This window comes from Phocoena sinus, chromosome 4, assembly GCF_008692025.1.
Source record: "Phocoena sinus isolate mPhoSin1 chromosome 4, mPhoSin1.pri, whole genome shotgun sequence".
NCBI classification, from domain to species: Eukaryota; Metazoa; Chordata; class Mammalia; order Artiodactyla; family Phocoenidae; genus Phocoena; species Phocoena sinus.
In genome coordinates, this window is record NC_045766.1 from 19041562 (window position 1) to 19057361 (window position 15800).

The window sequence follows — 15800 nt, forward strand, 5'->3', positions numbered from 1 at the left end:
ACAGGAGTCACATTTTTCCTCAATGTGAGCTGGCAGCTATCACCTTGGTAGGAGGTGGGGCAGGAGATGGAGGGAGTAGGGCCAGAGCCAAGTGTGAGGCAGTGATTCCCCTCTGCTCAGTGACCATCACCACCCTACTGGGGGCAGGGGTGGATCCCAAGTTGATTCAGGTCCTTCAAGAAGCAGACCCCAAGATGAGATTAATTGTGGAAGGATTTTGTTAGGAGAAATGCCAGTGTGAGAAAACATAAGAAGGGAGCTGTATAAGGCTGGGACAGCTGTCAAATGACAGGGCAAGTCTGAGAGAAGCTTGGGTGGAAGTGTCCTAGACTGCCTTGCCCAAGGCTGTTCTTGTCTAAGGAAGGCTCAGCAAAGTCATCAGAGAGTCCTCAAACCAAAGTCAGCCACTAGAGGAGTCTTGTGTCTCCCAGGACCGAGTCTACTTCAGTATTCTTGCTACATACAGTGACTGCTGGGAGAAGCCTGTGGGAGGAGTGGTCTTGGCACAGCTCAGTGATGGATTTCATAGTGCAGTAGCTGGAGCCATTGGTCACTTATGCTCCCTCTGGTTGGAGAGCCATGAGGCACAGTCTCATGGCTGCCACAGTTCACCCCTTGAGCTGCACAGATCTACTTTTCCAGATAGCTTTGGGGAGCAGTGCTTCCATGGTTCCCATGGACCTCTCTTACTGAGGGGAAACTAACAAGAAGGAGGTTAGAGGAATGAACTACAGCCCCTGTCACTGTAGTTGAATTTGATCTCAGGGCTGCAACTCATCCTCTCCGTCCTCCAAAATTCATTCTGAATTCCTTTCACCCTCAGAGGTTACCTCATCAGGTGTTGGTAGCTTAGCTGGTTGTGCAACTTACCTCCCTGAAGTGCCTGAACCCTTGATAGTCATACTCCTCCTTAGGTCAGCATTGCTGCACATGTCTGTTCAGTTATCATGGGGCCAAGGAATACCAGGAGGCCCCAGATTGGATCTCCTGGGTTCAGTTCATATTCCTCCCTGCTACCGTTATGTAAAAGCAGCCTGACCTCCTTCTGCTGATCAGGATCAATTACCTTTACCAGTGAAATTGTCCCCTTTACTTGCTGGTCCCTGGCACAAGAAGTCCAATGTGCCCTGCAGCAATTTGTAAGACCCTTGCAGTATCACCTGGCAAGAATCTGCTTTATTTGAGATCAGAACCTATAATACTGAAGAGTGCAGAGTTACAGGGACAGAAGCACAAAATCCTCCAATAGGTCAGTGGGGCCACTCCTATTTATAACCCTTGATTCCCAGACCCATCTACTCTTTCTATTGGGAACAGAGCACCATACACAGGTCTCTGAATTGATATGAATATACTGTGTCCTGAAGGATAGCACCTAATTCTTTCAGAATATTTTCCCCAAGCTAGCACTTCAGCTGCACCTTTAAGAATGTCTTTCCGAAAGCTGCCTCTGGATGGTGCAAAATGTGATACAACCAGTAGATCCCATGGGCTCACCCCTGCACCTCCCTAACTGTAAAGCGAGTCCCTGGCCAAATGCTATGCTATGTGAGATTCCATGCCTGTAGATCAAGCATTCCATAACCCCAAATAGTGTTGTAACTGAGGCTTTGCAGGCAGGAAAGGCAAACTCATACTTGGAATATTCATTCCTGTGACAATGAAGCTTTCATCATCAGGGACTTGATGTAGTCAACCGACTGGGCACCAAGTTGCCAGTTGGTCTCCTCAAGAAATAGTGCCATACCAAGTACTCAGTGTTGATCTCTATTGCTGACAAGTTGGATCAATCTTGGGAAGTGGGAGTCTATAATATTGGACAATACGTGGCCTCCATCTTTGCTACCATATCCATTCTATTCAGGTGCCCATCATGCCAGTTCTGGGCTGGTAACCAATTGCTAGATTGTCATCAGTACACCAACGTTCCTGTGAGATATCTCACTGTTGCTTTAACTTGCACTTCTCTGATAACTAATGAGTTTGAGCATCTCTTCACATATAAGTTAGCTGTTTGTTTTCCTCTTCTGTAAATTGCTTTTTCATATGCTTGGTTCATTTGTCTGTTGGGTTCTCTGCCTTCTTCTTATAAATCTACAAATCCCTTGTAGAATCTAGATATTAGTCTTGTGTTGGTCTTAAACATTGCAATTATCATTTCCCAACATATCATCTGGATTAATTTGTCTTTGATGTCCTCTATTTAACAGATATTTTCATTTTGATGCAATGAGTACAACAGTTATTTTGTTGAATGATTTACATTTTGGGGATCCTATTTTTTTTAAAGATTTATTTATTTATTTATTTATTTTTGGCTGCGTTGGGTCTTATTTGCGGCACACGGGATCTTTGTTGAGGCACGTGGGATCTTTCATTGCGGCACACGGGCTCTTCATTGTCGCACACAGTCTTCTCTCTAGTTGTGGCATGCAGGCTCCAAGGCACACGGGCTCTGTAGTTGTGGCACGGGGGTTCCAGAGTGCATGGGCTCTGTAGTTTGCGGCACATGGACTCTCTCATTGAGGCACACGAGCTCAGTAGTTGTGGCACGCAGGCCTAGTTGCCCCATGGCATGTGGGATCCTAGTTCCCCAACCAGGGATCGAACCTGTGTCCCCTGCATTGTCAGGCAGATTCTTTACCACTGCACTACCAGGGAAGTCCCTGGAGATCCTATTGAAGAAGACTTTCCATACTCCTAAGTCACAAAGATATTCTCCCACATTTTTTCTTTTTTTCTTTATAATTTCATAGTTCACCTTGTTTATTCGTTCATCTGGAGTGTACATTTGTACATGGTAAGATATAAAGATTGATTTTTTTCTTTTTCTCCCTGTAGTGAACTAGTTTCTCCAACATCATCTACAGAATAGTTTATGCTTTCTCCATTGGGTGGTGATGCCAGCGCTATCATATAGCAAGTCGCCATATGTATGTCCCCATATATATATGCACATCTGTCTTTGAGTTTTCTCTTTTGTTCCACTGGTCTATTTTTCTGTTCCTATAACTGTACTTCTTAAATTCCGTTGGCTTTTTTGTATGTCTTATTCTGTGGTAGGTATTGAAGAACTGCTCCTTTTTCTGATTTCCCCACATGCCTTTGGAGCAGCTGTACTAGCAGCACAGAATAGCTGGAACAGCGATGGTGAAACACTTGTCCCTAGAATAAATTGATAGAAATAAAGAGTTAAGAAACAGGCAAAAAGCTGTGACTGAATGGAACATATTCTTGGAAGAAATGAAAGAGAAAAGGAAGAGGAGGGGGTGGAGGAGGAGAAAAAGAAGCAAGCAGCCACACCTTTAGGGAAGAAAGAATTTGAAGAAGAATTTAAATTATTTAGGAGGAAAAGACCACAAACTATTAGTGAAAATGACAGTCCAAAAGAAGTACATGACATGATAAGAACATAAATTTCTCTCGAGAAATTTCAGCAGGATTCTGGGAAAATGATAACAGCAGCAGTGTATAATTTAAATCCAAATCCCCATGTAAAAAGAGGCAGAACAACTAAATTGTAAAACCAAAATCCCACAGACAACATTTACAACAAAACTATGTGACAAGTTATCCCCATAAATCCCAAAATACAAGTGGATGGTGACAGACCACAAATAGCCCCAAGAACTCCATGGTTTCAGTTTCTATGCTAGAGAAAGCAGAGAGAATCAGTCAAACCTCAGAGGAGAAGAAACTCAAAGTATCCAACAGATATTTACTGGAAAGTGTGGCCACACCGAAAGTGGGAGGGGTTTTGTCCAGTATAATAGTGGATGAGAGCGAGGGGCTCCCAGTAAAATCTGAAGGGGCTGGAATAGCTCTGTGAGCTTCTCTGCAACACAGAGCCTCACACTGAGGAGATACTGATAGAAATGGAACAATCAAAATTGTACAGGATAAGGAATTCTACTTCCAGAGGCAGAATAAAGGGACCAGGTTTAGCCTCTCACCTGAAACAAAGAATAGACAAAATAAGTGAAACAATGGTTTTTCAAAACACTGAGCATCAGGCAATAAAGGACAGTCAGCCCTGATTGATGGGAAACAAACAAGGTAAGCCCTGTAGTTAACTCAGCTTCCTGCCACGTGAGGATTTCTAGCCTCAGTGCAGGGAATGGGAGCCAAGGTAGAACCCATATTTTGCATTGAAAAGACAGAGCTGAGAGTCCTGGAAGACTGAGGTAAGCAGAGTACTAGAGAAAAGAGAATCACAGAGCAAAAATTCAGAGACCTACAGAGGGTTATGCTTGAGAATTCAGCAGAGTAATAATCAGAGCAGGTGTGTGAGGTAACAATCCAAGGCTGAGGAAAGAACCACCAGAAGGGATTAGAGGAAGAGTGTGTGGCACTCACACAGGACCAGAAATAGCTCCTGTGCTCACCAGTCAGGCTGAAAACCCTCATAATTCATAGGATATTGGGTAGAGAACTCAGAATGCTCTTGTCTCAGTACTGGGGGGAAAAAATTAGCTTTACACTAAACACAGCTCTGATGCTGCCTAACAGATTTTTTTTTTCTGCCTAACAAATTTTAAAAGCAAGAATTGAGAGGATCAAGCAGAGGAGGTGGCCAAGGTGGCAGAGTAGGAGGACCCTGAGCTCACCTCCTCCCACAGACGCACCAACATTACAACTAGTTACAGACCAACTATAGCGAGAATGATCTGAAAACTAGCAGAAAAGATTCTCCACAACTAAAGACCTGAAGAAGGAGCCATAACGATTCTGGTAACAGAGGTGGAGATGGAGTATAGTGAAGACCCACACCCCTGGGAAGGCAGCTCACAGATGGGAGGATAAGCACAATCGCAGGGGTTCTCTCCAAAGGGAGAGGGATCCAGGCCTCAATCAGGCTTCCCAGCTAGGGAGTCCTACACCAGGAAGATGACTCCCAGAACATCTAGCTTGGAAGGCCAGTGGGACTTATGTTTGGGAGAGCCAGAGGGCTGCAGGAAACAGAGACTCCCCTCTTACACTGTACACACAAACTCTCACACTCTCTAAGACTCAGCACAGAGGCAGTAGTTTGAAACAACACTGGGTCAGACTGACTTGATGATTTTGGATATCCTCCTGGAGAAGCAGGAGGCAATTGGGACTCCCCTTATGGACATAGATGCTTGGCAGCAGCCATTTGGGGGAGCCCATCTACCACAAGGACACAGGTGCTAGCAAGTGCCATATTGGAGTACTCCCTCTAGCCTATGAGTGCTGGGGGCTTGCCTGCTCACCAAAGGCCCAGAAGCAGTCCTGGGCCTCCCCAGCCACCCAAGACCAAGACCTTCTGATCATTGGGCCAGCACCAGCTCCAGCCTACTCAGGCCCACAGCCAGCTGCCCCAGGACCTGGCCCACCTCCCAGCAGGTGAGCACCAATCCCCAAACCCCTGGGCCCTGTGGCCAGACACATCAGGGTCCAGCCCTGCACACCAGTGGGCCAGCACCAGCCCTAGGACACCACCACCCCCAGATTATTCACCCAGCCAAAGCAGGACCCAGCCAAACCTGCCCCACAGAATGCCAGTACCATCCTGGTACACCCTGGGACACACAGCCAGCCATACCAGGACCCAGCCCCACCTACTAGTGCACCCACATTAGTCAGCCCCATCACAACAGAAGGGCTCATGCAGCCCACATAGCTGGCGCCCCCAGAGCATATAGCTCTGGTGACCAGAGGGGAATGTGCTGCTGCTGGGTCCCAAAGGACGTCCCCTACATAAGACCACTTCTCCAAGATCAGTAAACATAACCAACCTATCTAATACAAAGAAGTATTAGCCAATACACAGAAAATTAGGAGACATTTTGACATATTCCTCTGAGGAAATAGAAGAATATGTTACAAATGAAGGAACAAAACGAAACCCCAGGGGAAGAACTAAGCAAACTGGAGATAAGCAATCTAACCAAGAAAGAGTTGAAGGTAATGAACATACAGAGGCTCAACAGACATGGGAGAGGAATGGATGAACACAGTGAAACGTTTAACAAAGAGTTAAAAAATATAAAGGAGAACAAAATAGAGCTGAAGAATACAATAAGTGAAATTAAAAACATACCACAAGGAATTGACACTAGATTAGATGATAAAAAGGAACGGATCAGTGAACTGGAAGACGGAGTAGTGGAAATCACCCAAGCAGAACAGAAGAAAGAAAAAGAATTTTTGATTAAATTAGGATAGTTTTAAGAGGCCTCTGGGACAACATAAAGCATACTAACATTTGCATTATAGGAGTCCAAGAAGGAGAAGAGAGAGAAAGGGGCAGAGAAATTATTTGAAGAAATAATAACTGAAACATCCCTAACCTAGGAAAGAAAACAGACGTCCAGGTCTAAGAATCACAAAGAGTCCCACGCAAGATGAACACAAAGGAGTCTACACATTATGATAAAACTTCAAAATTAAAGAAAAAGAATATTAAAAGCAGCAAGAGAAAAGCAATTAGTTACATACATGTGAACTCCAATAAGGCTATCAGCTGACTTTTCAGCAGAAACTTTATAGGCCAGAAGGGAGTGGCACGATATAGTCAACGCAATAATAGAAAAAACAAAAAACTACATTCACGAGGTTAAGGGAAACATCGCAATCCTGAATTTAGATTGGAAGTATCAGTGTGAATGCATGAGGTGTTTTGTCGTGTGTGTGTGTATGTGTGTGCCCTTTTCCTAGCTCTGTCCATTGAAGAGGCCTAGAAACAATGACCAATCCAATTATAATTAACAATCTTTGTACCCAGATATGGTCTTGAGATACATTGTCTCACTAAAAGAAACAAGGGCTTTTGGGGGGAAATGATTCATTTCATGCCTGAGGCAGAAAAAAGGTACAAGACGAGTCTGGAATATATTTTCACACCAGATAGCAAGGAAAGAGTCATGTCAAAATGATTCAGTAGTAGGGGTTTCTACTAACAAAAATGGGACACTCTTTGCTTTCTAAGGCATAAGTGCAACTGATTGAAACTCATTTAATATGTTTTAGTCCATTGGTTTTTAAAACTGATTGACCAGTTTTGGACTGTGATAGGGATTCAAGTCACTATCTGAAGACTTGTAAGAGAAAGAATCAAACATTTATCCTATATTTCCCATACACAATTGCACTATTGTTTACTGGCTATAAAAATAGCATTGTTATAAAAGGTATTCCAACTAATAAAAAAATTACTGAATTAGAATATCACTATTTTTCAACTCCCAATAAGTTATTGGATCTAGACATTGGGCATAAAATGCTGCTAATATCACAAAAAGAATGAAGAGCAGACATTGTGCGCCTGCTGATGAAGGAACACAGCACCACCTACGGTCTTTTCCAAGGAATTTGACCTGAGTCTGATAAAGCATATGGCTCCAGCTGCCAATCTGCAGGAAAAACAGAGGATAGAGGAGCATGTTGAACTGCACCAAAAGCAAAATCCAGACTGTGGGATTCCAGACACCAAAAGTCCTTGAATCTCCATCTGAAAAAGTGTAAAGAAAAGAAAAAATGAAGTGAAATCCTGAAGATTAAAAGCCCCTTAAAGACATAACAATTTTTTGAATGGACAAGACTCAACTACAGTATGTAGGATTGCCCACAGGTGAAAAACTGCAAAGAAACACAAGAAAGTGATTACTATAAAGACAGGATAATTGATACTTTTGGAAGAAGGGAGGATATTGAGATCAGAGTGGAGCCATGGAGGGACTTCTGGGGTAAATGGCAAAGTTCTAGTCATCTGGGTGACCTGGAATATAGTTATAAGGGTGTTCACCTAACAATAATTCAGTAACTATACATTTGTCTTGTTTAGTATTCTGATTCTGTGTTTTATTTGATTTTATAATTTTATTTTATTAAAATGACCTAAAGGGGCTTCCCTGGTGGTGCAGTGGTTAAGAATCCGCCTGCCAATGCAAGGCACACGGGTTCAAGCCCTGGTCCGGGAAGATCCCACATGCCGTGGAGCAACTAAGCCCGTGCACCACAACTACTGAGCCTGCGCTTTAGAACCTGCGAGACACAACTACTGAGCCCACGTGCCACAACTACTGAAGCCCACATGCCTAGAGCCTGTGCTCCGCAACAGGAGAAGCCACTGCAATGAGAAACCCGTGCACCGCAACGAAGTAGCCCCTGCTTGCTGCAACTAGAGAAAGCCCGTGTGCAGCAACGAAGACCCAACGCAACCAAAAAAAATTAAAAATAAATAAAATAAATAAATTTATTTTAAAAAAAAGACCTAAAGACCCCATGATTACAGACTCCTTAATAGTAAGTCAGAGACAATCAAATAGTGAAGTTATAAATTGCCTGTTACATAAAAACCTTATAAATAAGTGAGAAATTAAACTTCAACCCAGTAGAAAATTAGGGAAAAGCAATGACCAGGAAGTCTACAGTAAAAGAAATATAAATAGATTTCAATATATATGAAGACATTCTTACCCATAAGATAATTAAAAGCTGCCCTGAGATACTATATTTTATCTCTCAATACCTATAAAGTTTAATAAAATAAGGTGTTGGAAAAGGTGTGGAGAAACAATCATTTTCACACATTGCTGGAAGCACAAATCTGTATAGCCTCATCAGAGAACAGTTAAGCTATACTTATTGAAATTATGAACTAATATACCCTGTGTCCAGTGATTCTATTACCAGGAATTTATCCTAGAGATCTAGTTGCACATGAGTGAAATGACATATATTTTCATTTGCATTGTGTTTATTTTCAAAGGATTGTGAAAAACCTAATGTCCATCAGAAGGGACTGGTTTAATAAACTTAGATACATCCATACAATGGAATAATATGCTTCCATAAAAGATAAGGAAGACTTATATATGGACATGCAGTCACCTCCAAGATATATATTTTAAGTGAGAAAAAGCACGGTAAAGAAGAAAATGCGGGCTTCCCTGGTGGCGCAGTGGTTGGGAGTCCGCCTGCCGGTGCGGGGGATGCGGGTTCGTGCCCTGGTCCGGGGGGATCCCGCGTGGTGCGGAGCGACTGGGCCCGTGAGCCATGGCCGCTGGGCCTGCGCGTCCAGAGCCTGTGCTCGGCGGCGGAGGCCACGGCAGTGAGAGGCCCACATACAGCAAAAAAATAAATAAATAATTAATTAAGAAAATGCGTGGATTGCCACTATCATTCTCAAAACAGGGTAGAAAAAGAAATTCAACTATTGATTGACTCTAGGGAAAGCAACTGAGTGACTAGGAAACAGAGACAGGAAGAGATTTTTCATCGTATGCTACTTGTACTATTGGAATTCAATACTATGTGAATATATAAGCAATTCAAAAAAAAAAAAACAAAGTTTGAATAAAAACAATTGAGTATCCCAACAGTGACTGATGAGCACAGACTTATGATGAGAGTTGAGAAGTTTGATAAAATTACTAATGAAGAATTCAGGCAATCATCAGGAACTTCCTATCTTGGATTCAATAAGTCAACACATGGAGAAGTCCAAAATGGACAACGGAAAGCAACTGAATTGCTTTGGAATCCTTTGATATTCTTCTCTAACATTTCCTTTCCACATTTTATACATTAAAAATAAAGATAGTGGTCACATCAATAATTCACAGCATTCTTTCTTGTTACCATTCTTTTATACACTTTTAGGAACTGATTTTGAATCTTCTTTATAATTTCACTACTATAATTTATACTAAAATTTAACTTACCAGATTTGTTAAATTCCCAGGATGGAGTCGATATTTTCTCCCAGGTGGTTTGGAGTAATTGGTAGTTGTTGATTTGGCAAGAACTGACGCCTTTGCAATGTTAGGCTATCACAACCAGAATCCTAGACCATTTCCTCATTTATTTAAATATTAAATTATTTCCTTTAATACAGTTTTCAGTTTTTCTCTACTGAAGTCTTGTGCATTTTTGATAAATTATTTTCCAGAAATGTTTTCATTTTTCTTGTTGCTGTGTTGCTGTGTCTGTCACTTTTGCTTACTGATGATTGCTGTTATAGAAAAAAAATGCTATGATTTTTAAAGTTTTCTTTGAATCTGGTAAACTTTTGTTGACCTTGTTTATTTGTATGAATCTTTTTATTTTACTTTTTTTCTTCCTATATAGATGATCTAGATATAGATGATCTGCAAATAATGTTTCCTTTCCAACCTTTGTATCTTATAGCATAAATATACACTCATTTGCTTAGGGCAAAGCCTTTTTCTCTTTCTTTTAAATTTATTTATTTATTTTTGGCTGTGTTGGGTCTTCGTTGCGGTGCACGGGCTTCTCATTGCGGTGGCTTCTCTTGTTGTGGAGCACGGGCTCTAGACTAGCAGGCTTCAGTAGGTGCAGCACTCGGACTCAGTAGTTGTGGCTTGCGGGCTCTAGAGCGCAGGCTCAGTAATTGTGGCACACGGCCTTAGTTGCTCCACGGCATGTGGGATCTTCCCGGACCAGGGCTCGAACCCGTGTCGCCTGCATTGGCAGGTGGATTCTTAACCACTGCGCCACCAGGGAAGCCCTCTTTTTTCTTTTTATACAATTTTTAAAGGTTACTTTACATTTACAGCCATTACAAAATATTGGCTATATTCCCCAGGGAGTACAACCCTTCTTATTTTATAGCTTGAACCAAGACCTCCAGTAGGTATTATATTAAACAATACCTGCGGCTCAGATATCCCATTTGATTTGCTCTTGTAGTACTATGTTCCTGTCACTTGGCACACTGCCATAGTTGGAATTTCACAATTTTTGATGTGATTATTTTATTAATATTAAATTCCCTCATTGTACTTTAAGCTCCATGAAGGCTGGAATTATAACTGGTTTTTCTCACCATTGTATCCCTGGTATAGTGACTGGGACATATTTATCTCAATAAATATTTCTTGAGTGAATGAATAAATATCTGGCCTAAGCTGATTAAAAAAAACAATAGATGAGGGCCATACTTTTCTTATTTTGCTTTGTCTTCCCCTATCCTAATTACAAGCCCATTAACATCCAGGAGCATATGTATCAGTCAGGGTATTTGGGTTGCAAGCACCAAAACTCATGCTGGCTAAATTAAACCGAAGGGAATTTAGTGGAAGGAGATCCAATAGGGAGTTGGGATTAGAAGATGAAAGGAATGCTGAAACACTAGGTTAAAAAAAGAGCAATTCTGAGGGTGTAGAATAGATAGTAGAAACTGCTGTAGAGTTTTGTCTGGGTACTGCCACTGGAACAACCATTTTCATCTTTTTCTCTCTCTGATCAATACCCATATTCCAAGGAGGGAGCATCCAACTGTTATAACTTGAGTCACATGACTGCCTTTGGACAGGTTAGGGCAGGACACCAGTGCAGTAATGGTGATTCCCAAAGAAATAATGTGTGGTGCCGCTACCAGAAAGGGGAATTAATGCTTGCAGGCCAAAAATCAATGACCTTTAAAGGTCCACCTGTGACATCACCATTTCAGACACTAGGATAAACTAGAAACTAATGCGAAGAGTTGGGAAGGGAGTAACAGGATGAAGGGGTTCAGAATGGGAGGAAGACATCTCTGAGTATACCTTTTTTAAAAATTTTTATTGGAGTATAGTTGCTTTATAATACTGTGTTAGTTTCTACTGTACAGCAAAGTGAATCAGCTATATGTATACATCTAACCCCTCTCTTTTGGATTTCCTTCTCATTTAGGTCACCACAGAGCCTTGAGTAGAGTTCCCTGTGCTATACAGTAGGTTCTTATTAGTTATCTATTTTATACATAGTATCAATAGTGTATATATGTCAATCCCAATCTGCCAGTTCATCCAACCCCGCCACCCCGAGTATACCTTTTAAATATAGTTTTGACAACTACAAAGAAGTACCCCCTCACACTGGCTAGAATTGCCATCATTTAAAAGTCTACAAATAGGGCTTCCCCGGTGGCGCAGTGGTTGAGAGTCTGCCTGCCGATGCAGGGGACACGGGTTCGTGCCCCGGCCGGGAAGATCCCACATGCCGCAGAGCGGCTGGGCCCGTGAGCCATGGCCGCTGAGCCTGCGCGTCCGGAGCCTGTGCTCCGCAACGGGAGAGGCCACAACAGTGAGAGGCCCGCGTACCCCAAAAAAAAAAAAAAAAAAAAAAAAAATGTCTACAAATAATAAATGCTGGAGAGGGTGTGAAGAAAAGGGAAACCTCTTGCACTGTTGGTAGGAATGTAAATTGGTGCAGCCACTATGGAAAATAGTATGGAGGTTCCTTAAAAAACTAAAAATAGAGCTACCATATGATCCAGTAATCCCACTCCTGGGCATATATCCATAAAAGACAAATACGGCAATTCAAAAAGATACATGCACCCCAATGTTCATAGGACCACTATTTACAATACCCAAGACACAGAAACAACCTAAGTGTCCATCAACAGATGAATGGATAAAAAAGATGTGGTATATATATATAGTGGAATATTAGTCAGCCATAAAAAATGAAATATTGTCATTTGCAATAACACAGACCCAGAGGATATCACACTAAGTGAAGTAAGTCAGACAGAGAAAGACAAACATTATATATTACTTATATGTGAAATCTAAAAAATAATACAAATGAATTTATTTACAAAACAGAAGCAGACTCACAGACATAGAAAACAAATTTATGGTTACCAAAGGGGAAAGAGGGGATGGGGAGGGATAAATTAGGAATATGGGATTAACAGATACATACTACTATATATAAAATAGATAAACAACAAGGATTTACTGTAAAGCACAGGGAACTATATTCAATATCTTATAATAACCTATAATGGAAAATAATCTGAAGATATATATATGTATGTATACATATATATATATGAATCAGTTTGCTGTACACCTGAAACTAACAATATTGTAAATCAACTATACTTCAGTTTTTCAAAAGTTTTGACTTTTGAAACATGTAGATGTTTTACAAAGTCAAAACTAAAAGAAAAAAAGCAAAGCAAGGAAATTTCCTTCTCACACAGAAAATATACACTGCTCTCTACCTTGATTTGACTTAGTATAACCTAAAACTCACTCTGTATCAGTTCATGAGAATCTCCCATTTTTTTTAGTGTACAATTCAATGGTTTTCATATTTACAGTACATTCACAGAGTTGTGTAACCATCACCGTAATCTAATTTGGGAACATTTTTGTCACCCCCCCAAAAAAATCACATATCCATTAGCAGTCATTCTTCATTACCCCCCATTCCCTTCCCCCAGCCCTGGGCAACCAATAATCTACTTTCTGTTTCTATGGATTTGTCTAATTGGGACATTTCGTATAAATGGAAATCAATCAACATGTGTTTTCTTTTTTTTTTTTTTTGTATCTGGCTTCTTTCACCTAGCATAATGTTTTCAAGTTTCATCCATGTTGTAGCATATGTACTTCATTCCTTTTTATTGCTGAATAATATTCTGTTGTGTGGGTATATATTTTATGTATTCATTCATCAGTTGAATGGACATTTGGGTTACCTCTACTATCTGGCTGTCAAGAATAGTGCTGCTATAAACATTTATGTACATGGTTTTTTGTCCCACATTCTTTTTTTTTTTTTTTGCAGTACGCAGGCCTCTCACTGTTGTGGCCTCTCCCGTTGCAGAGCACAGGCTCCGGACACACAGGCTCAGCGGCCGTGGCTCACGGGCCTAGCCGCTCCACGGCATGTGGCATCTTCCCGGACCGGGGCACGAACCCGTGTCCCCTGCATCAGCAGGTGGACTCTCAACCACTGCGCCACCAGGGAAGCCCCCCTCCCATTCTTTTTAAAGCTGTGTGTTACTCCACCAGGTATTTGTTCAACCAATCTTCTCCTGGTGAACGTTTAGACTGTTTCCAATGGTTCATTATTACAAATAATGCTACAATGAATACTCTTGTGCTTATGCTTTCTTTTATTTTGGAGATGTATCTTTAGGACCTATTCCTACAAGTTTAATTACTGAGTCTATATAAAGAGTTCTTTATATTTTGGAAGGATGAGTCTGTGATATGAGTTGCAAATACATTCTTCCAGTTTGTCATTTATCTTTTAATATTGTTTATGGTGTTTTGTTTTGTTTGCTGTGCAAAAGTTATCTATTTTTGCATATAGTCAAAATGTGTCAGTCTTGGGCTTCCCTGGTGGCACAGTGGTTGAGAGTCCACCTGCCGACGCAGGGGACACAGGTTCATGCCCCGGCCCGGGAAGATCCCACATGCCGTGGAGCGGCTAGGCCTGTAAGCCATGGCCGCTGAGCCTGCGCGTCCGGAGCCTGTGCTCCGCAACGGGAGAGGCCACAACAGTGAGTGGCCCGCGTACCGCAAAAAAACAAAAAAATGTGTCAGTCTTTTACTGTGTCTGGATTCTGAGATACAGTTACAAAGGCTTTCCTCAGTTCCAGATTAAAAGGAAATTTACCCATGTTTTCATCTGGTATTTATATGGTTTCATTCTTCACATGTATATCTCTGATCTATTTGGAGTTAATTTTGGTATATAAAAAAAAGTTTCTTTCCCAAGGCCCAATCCTATTTATTTAAAATGTCATCTTTTTCCTCAGTGATTTGAGATGTCACTTAAACACTATACTAAACTCTTATATATGTTTGGGCCTATTTCTTGTCTTTCTGTTCCATTGGCCTGTCCTCTAATGAACCAGTACTATGTTGTTTTAATTACTGTAGAGGCTTTGTATTACGTTTTAATAGCTGTTATGCCCAGCATATGTCCATTACTCTTTGCAGGGGATTTTCCTGTCTGTTCTAACTTATTTATCCACAAGCATTAAAATCAACTTGTCTAGCTCCAGAAAGACAAAAAACATGTGTTGATATTCTGATTAGGATGTTAAATTTATATGTTAACTTGAGAATTGGCATCTTTAAAATGTTGAGTTTATCTATCCAGGAATAAGAGATGATTTTCTATTAGCTCGTTTACTTTTGCATTTTTCGGGTGCATTTTAAAGTTTTCATTACAGGTTTTATGCACTTCTCATTAAGTATTTTTGTTGTTTTGCTTATATCATGCCACTCACTAGTAATTGTGTATGTGAAAACTATTGATTTGTATGTTCAGTTCATATCATTACTTTGCTGTATTACTTTATCTACATATTACTTTAGTGGTATCTTAGTTTTAGTTTTAATATTCTGGTGTTTTCCAACGAAACATTCAGGTCATCTGTATAGAGATGCTTCTGCCTTTACAATTCTGATTCCCCTCACTGTTTTCACCAATATTAAAATATAAAGGAGGTAGTGGGTATCTTGTTCCTTGATTTTGCTCTTACTTTCCTTTGATGGGAATGCTTATAGTATTTCTCTTTTAAACAAGATGCCAGATTTTACTTTTCAAAAAAAATCAGAAATGAGTGTTGCATTGTTTGTCCTTAGATCTATTACTGGGTGAATTATATGAACAGACTTCCTAATATTGAACTATCTTTGTATCAGTCATGCTGTATCTTAAAATGTGCTATAGATTCTGTTTGCTAATATTTTATTTAGGACTTCAATTGGGACTCAATATTCATATGTGAGACTGGTTTGTGGTTTCTTTGCGCAATCTTTGTCAGATTTAGGTATCAATGTTATATTAGCGTCATGAAAAGAAACTGAACTTTCCTTCATTTTCTATATTTTGGAACACTTTGCATAATATTAGTGGTTACCTTTAAAAGGTTTGGTAGTTTCTCCTGAAACCATCTGAACCAGTAGTCCCTCGATAACACTATTCCTTCTACAGAAATTACTTTCACTTTCCATCTCTACTAGGATAATTCTTTTCCCTTAGAGGTTATTACAAAATACTGAGTATAGTTCCCT